The 6,524-nt window shown below is 44.0% G+C and overlaps 1 long non-coding RNA gene across 1 annotated transcript; it reads right to left on the bottom strand.

The window, feature by feature from the left end:
* Positions 1-1,775: 1,775 nt before the first annotated feature.
* Positions 1,776-5,522, bottom strand: LOC104848014. Its single transcript, XR_776274.2, has 3 exons — positions 4,819-5,522; positions 2,842-2,949; positions 1,776-1,964 (listed from the first exon to the last, which is right to left on the bottom strand). It is a non-coding gene; the product is annotated as an uncharacterized LOC104848014 (long non-coding RNA).
* Between the last annotated feature and the right edge of the window lie 1,002 nt (positions 5,523-6,524).

Here is a 6,524-nt window from a genome sequence, read left to right as displayed (position 1 = left end):
GTAAAAACAAAAACAAGAAGTCTGAGGGGAGAAAGGAATAGATTGTTTCTAAACCCCATGCAGTGGAATTGGGTCTTCTGAAAAACAAAAACAAACGTCAGAGTCCACCCTCATCTCCTCTTTCCTGGTTCCATCTGCAAAGAGTTTTGATTAAGAGCACTACATGAATACATTGTCAAATATTAAGTGCTTGAATTCATTGTAGGAATGCAGGAGGTTCCCTGTGTTTATCCTCCAGACATTTCCTCCCTCCCCTAGTGCTTCCAGACTTCCAGACTTTTCCTAAAGTGTCCATACATAAAAATATCCCCCACAGAGCCTTCCATCTCCATGGTTCCTGCATTTGCAGATTCAACTGAGATGTTTAAAACTCTGAAAAAAAAATGCATCTTTATTGAACATGTGGATTTTTTTCCTTGTCCTTTGATAATTCCTAAATAATACAGTGTGACTTTACATAGAGTTTCTATTATATTAGGTATTACCAATCATCTAGAGATGATTTAAAATATTCAGGAGGATATGTGTAGGTTCTATGCAAATACTACACCATTTTCTGTAAGAGACTTGAGCATCTGCCAGTTTTGTTAATCCAGGGTGGTCCTGGAGCCAGTTCCCCCACCAGCACCGAGAGGTGACTTCATATTTAAATCTGATCTAGGGCTGGGGACGTGGCTCAGTGGTAAAGTTCTCGCCTAGCACACGTGAGACCCTAGGTTTGATCCCCAGTGTAGGGGAAATACATATAGTCTTGAAGATTCATTTAAAAAAATACCACTGATAGGTTATCCTAAAATGTACTTTAGTCTACGGCCATACCACCCTGAACACACCCGATCTCATCTAAAATGTACTTTAACAAGTTGCGCTGTGGTGGTTTCCATGTGAACACATGCTGAGGAGTCAAGCTCACCTCGACCACACTGAAACCAGAATCTTCTAGAGCCTTCCTTGGGAATTCCTTGGGGCAGTAAATTAACCATCACTTTCCCCTGGCCCCTCCATGATCCGGCTTGGGCAACATGCATCACCTCTTCTGTTTCTTTAATTGCCAGAGATGAAAACATTTTACTTTGTCCTTCACTTGGGTGCTGTCATTATACCTAATCAGCTTTGCAGTCAGAGAAAACGAGGGTCACAGCCCGGCTGCATCAGTCGCTAACTGTGCAACCACGGGCAAACAAATTCACTCTTCTAAACTTCAGCTTTCCTTTTTTGTAAAACAGGGATAAATAGATACAAAGAAATTTACTGATCTCATGAAATAGTTTGGAAAGCAGTGAGATTCGCAAACACATGATCCAACCGAGTAAAACAAAGTTAGGAAGGCTCAGAGCCCCCACACGGGAGCCTTGATAAATGGTGACTATGATTATAGCTTTACTATGCTGAAGGAAGGGATGGGTTGCAACAGAGCATCCATGTCACCTTATCAGGATGTACCTTTATCCTGCCAGCTAGCTAGAGTCATGGCTGGTGGCCTCAGACCTCTGCTGCACACATGCCAAACATCAGATCTCCATTCTCATTGCTAGCTGCCAACCTGCCTGAGCGGTCAACTCCTCCCCAGGTCTTAGCAATTTTCCATTTGAAAAGTCTCTCTTTAATTCTACCCCAAAAGGTAAATTACTGCCTCTCCAACGTAAGGGATGGACATTTGAGAAATGTATGCACCCGGGAAGTTCATGGTCACCACTGATTGGTGGATAGCAGACCCATCAGATTCTTTCTGAATAACCAACCAGTCCATAGCTAAATGACTGGGAGCCATTTATTGTCAAATCTCTAATTTCTGCAGGTGGAATAGAGCAAGGTAGGTGGTTCTCTATGAGATGGTGGCCAGGACTTCTATCATCCGGAGGCTTCTTCATTCACCTCTAGTGGCTGCAGAGGTTCCCCCAAAGAAGAGATGGAACCCAGCTTGCCCCACTCACAGAGTAGGTTGTGGGCTCACTCACTGGTTTCTGTCACAGAAAAAAAAAATTGCAAGCATGTCAATGAGAAGCTAGAAAGATTTTTTTTTTTTTGGTACCGGAGATCGAACTCAGGTCCTTGTGCTTGCGAGGCAGGCAGCAGAACCACTGAGCTAAATCCCCGGACCCTAGAAAGACTTCTTAGGTAGAAAGAAGTCTGCATGCAGAAGGCCGCGCAAGGGCTCCTAGTGTGAGCTTTCAAGGCGGTTCCTCCCAGTGAATCTTGCCTCCCAGTACGCTTGACTTCCGCAGGAACACTGTTCCTTCCACACTCAACAGGACAAGAGTGCCAGATTAAATACAGAATATGTTTACATATGACTGTCATATAAGACAATGAATACTTTTTTTTTTTGCCTGAAATCCCCATTTAATTGGGCATCCTAGGTTTTTATTTGCTAAATCTGGCAGGCAGAATGTAACCAATAATTCACTGCAAAAATTACCATGTGTGATTCGGAGACTGGGTAGTAAAAGACCTTGTGATTTCTTCCTTGTTGCCCCTGGGTCACTCATTCCAAAGGAAGCCAGCCACTTCATCGTTGGGACGCTCAGTGGCCCTGTTCACAGGAGGCTCGCATGGCAGGAAACCAAGGCCTGCCAGGGACCAGCACCTGCTTGGAAACAGATCATCTGGCCCTGGTCAAGCCTCCGGATGACTGCAGCACTGCGTAAACTCTGAATTAGAACTACCCAGCAAAGCCTCTCTCAAAATGCTATCCAGAGAAATTGTGCAAGATAGTTATTGCTGTTTGAAGATACTGAGTTTGGGGCTCATTTTATATGATAATGATAATATACAAGTACTTGTTAAATATTGGTTAGCGAGTGAATGAATGAAGGAATGATCTGTAACTCCTAACTGTACCTGTGTGCTGCTTTACAGACGACACCAAAGTCTGTGGAAGCTCACATCCCAGCTTTCCATACAGGGACAAAGTCTTCACAAGTTCTTAAAAGATAAAGTAGAAACCATCTGTAAGAAACATTTAGAGGGAAATCAAACTTGCTGATCCCAGCTGATCTGGATTTTCAGTTCTGCCAAGTTTAGGACACTATATATATTTTTGTAACAAACTTCAAAATAAGAATGAGCCGTGTGCAACTGCATAATGTCACTGTCCTAGAAAAAGTACATGTGCTAGACGTTAAATATATCGGCTTTGAAATGCCACTTAAGGATTGTTTCTATGGCACCAACCTACTTAAAGTTGAAACAGAGCAAGGGTCCCCCTTCTCTCCTCCCAATCTTTAGAGGAAGGGCTGGGGATCTAGCCTGGCAAGCGTAAGGTTCCGAGTTTGATCCCCGGTACCAAAAAACAAAACAAAACAAATCTTTAGAGGAAATGTGGAAACTGCTGCATGCCATAGGCTTTATAAGGAGTGGTTGGGAATGTGGAGTGGGCTGGTAAAGGAAACCACTTAGAAGTCTGGGGAATAGATGATGCATGCAGAGGGGTTTGACTGTGTGACCCTAGAAACATGAAAGCTATTCTGTAAGTATTAGCTCAACCACGTAGACAGCCATGATGTGGCGTCCGATGCACGCTGTTACAAAGAGAACACCAGCCTGAAGTCTTGAGTCCTGGGTTCTGGGCTCAGCTCTGTCCTTAAACTAACCATATGGACCTGGCCCTTCCCCTCTGCCCTGACCTCCACCTCTGCTCCCTCTCTGAAAGGACAGATAAGGACCAATGAGAGTCAGAGTGTCCTACCAGGTTCCTGACAGACTCTCCTTGCTTGGCAACCCCTTGTGGGAAGGCCACATATATAAGTACCTCGTTGAGAATCTAGACATGGGCCTGGATGTCTCCAAGGCAACAGTTTTTCTGAGAGGTGTTGGAAGAACAGGATGGATATGAGACCCTGAATCAAAACCTTTGATTTCTTTTGCTCCTTGTTTTCCACAGGTTGGGCAAACAAACCCAGAAAACCCATTGATCTCTTAGGCTAAGAGACACCCCCACAGCAGTATGACGCTGGGTTTTCACATGAAAATTGCCAAAACCTTGCACTAAGGTTTTACCGTACTAGGAGCTTTCCATGCATTAACTATCACTATTTTTTATGTGTACTGGGGGGTGTTTTGAAAACAACTCTCTTAGAGTAGTACTGTCATTATTTCCATAATACAAATGGGAAAACTGAGATACGGGAGGTGAAGCAACCTGACCCAGGTTCCCCCTCTAGGAAGCAACAAAATAAGATTATAGCCTTGAAATTTTCATTGCAGAGCGTTCACTTTAAAACACAGGCACACGCTATACGTGGAAAAACATTTTTTCTTCAATCATGAGATTAAGTTGCCTGTTTGAAGCCCTACTGCCTTCAAATATCTTGGTATTTCCAATAAACAACTACAGTCTCTGATACAACCAACAGATAACCATCAAAATCAAGAATTTAGTACAGACATGTCACGATTGTGAGTTCCCAGACATCATTTAAAATTTTCCAGCTATCTTGATAATTTGTTTTTTTATTTTTGTGGTACTGGGGCTTGAACCCAAGGATTTGTGCACGTTAAGCAAGGGCTGTAGCACTGAGCCATATCCCCATGCCTTTAGTTTTATTTTGAGACAGGGTCTTGCTAAGTTGCCTAAGGCTGACCTTGAATTTACAATCCTCCTGGCTCAGCCTCCTGAGTAGTGGGGATTATAGGCCTGCATCACTGTGCCTGGCTCCAAAAATTGTCTTTATTGCAAAAAGATCCATGGCAGAACCATGTACTTCCACTTAGCTGCTATGTCTCTGTAGTCTTCTTCAGGTGGGAGTAGTTCCAGCTCTTTGATGTTCACGACCTTGATACTTAAGGATTGTAAGCCAGTTGTGCTGTAGAACGTACCTTTAGTTAGTTTTGCTTGATAAATCCTCCTGACTAGATTCAGGTTATGCTCCTTCTGGCAGGAGCGATCTTCTCAGGGCATCCTATCAAGTTGCATCTGACTTTACTTTGTCCCCCTCCAGGCAATTCGCACCCTTAAATCATTCCACAGCAGTCTGCAAAGTTCCCTTCTACAAAAGCCACGTGGTGAGGTGCATTTGGTGCTGCAAATCCACTAGCATTAGCCCCTCATGTTCAAAGTAACTGCAGCTTCATGAAGTCTGGTAAGTCATAGCATAGTGACAGAAAAGCTAAGCTTCTTTGTACTGTATTTTTGGTTCTGAGCTGTAAACATAAGTATATATAGTTTCGGGCCCAGGCCCAAAGCACTATCTTTTCTCTTTGGTTTATTCACCCTGCTCCCTGGCAGACCTTGTACTCTATCCGACTCTCCTTTCTATCCTGGCCTTGGATTTGTTATCCTAAAAACCCCAGTCTCTAGTTACTTTCTTGAGTATGTGCTGTGTCAGGCATAAAGACTCCACATGTCACTGGGGATGTAGGCCATTAAGTCACAGTCCCTATTCCTAAAAAACCCACTGGCTTCACATACATATGTTTAATTTATAAGAATCATGGTAGGAAATATTCCAAGTACACAGCTTTGTACACAAGTACCTCTTGGATTTTTTTCATCACAAAGAGAAAGAAACATACGGAGAAAACAAGCAAAAATTACCAACACGTGCTAAGGTCACCACCCTAAGCATGCCTAAGTACACCGTCTACATCGTCCATCAAATTGTAACCTCTACCATTTTACGGAAGAGAAAACAGGTTCAGAAAGATGTAACGCTGGCTCCAATTCCTCAGCTTGTACATGGCAAAGTCAAGGTCACAACTCCAGCGCCAGTGTGCTCTTAATTTCTACGAAGAGTCCCAGGGCCACTGAAGGTTTCCCTATATGGACCAATCTCTATTTTGTTCCTTTTATCCCTCGGGCCTACCACGTAGGCACTCAGCACATTTTAATTACATCAGTAGATGAATTATTTTCCTAGCCATTGGAAAGGAAGATAATGAAAATGTTTCTTGGAGAAAACAGCCGGGAACTCTGGAGTTTTCCCACTCCTTCCTTCCTTCAGTCTCGTGCCATCCCTTGCACAAAGCTGACTTCTCTGCTCCCACACTGGTGCTTACACTGAGAGTTAGGGAACTGATCATGTTAAAGTATGCTGTGACGCCGCCTCACAGGCTGCATTCTCCTGATACATCTTGGCTCCTAAAATGACCTCATGCCCTTATCTCTGGTCCCGCCCCCCCCCACCAAGGCCACAGTGGTCCAGGAAAGTTGAAACCTGTGTCTACAGGACTGGGCCCATAAAAGCAATCTGACCTTTGATAGGTTAAAAGTCGCTCACTCTTCATAAATAAGCAATAGCCCATCCCAAAACTGATAAAAGGACCTTCCTTTCTTTGTTTTCTCTCTCTCCTTCTGCTTCTTCCTCCTCCTCTCTCTGTCTCTCTCTCTCTCTCTCTCTGCCTTCCTGCCTCCCGCTCGCCTCCCTACAATGAAGATCTCCTGCCAGACCTCTCGGTGCGTGAGTGGCCTAATTGGGAAGGGGCACCCGAAAGGGCACGCGAACCCCCTTTCAGAGAGAGCCAAAGACACTGGACACACTCTGGATTTTTGTTATTCTCATTCAAAAGCCATGTGTCAGGCTCCC

This window comes from Fukomys damarensis, unplaced genomic scaffold (genome assembly GCF_012274545.1).
Source record: "Fukomys damarensis isolate Sample0158 unplaced genomic scaffold, DMR_v1.0_HiC HiC_scaffold_12, whole genome shotgun sequence".
Classification (NCBI taxonomy): Eukaryota; Metazoa; Chordata; class Mammalia; order Rodentia; family Bathyergidae; genus Fukomys; species Fukomys damarensis.
The sequence above is the reverse complement of the archived record's forward strand: the minus strand, read 5'-3'. Positions and strand labels throughout refer to the sequence as shown.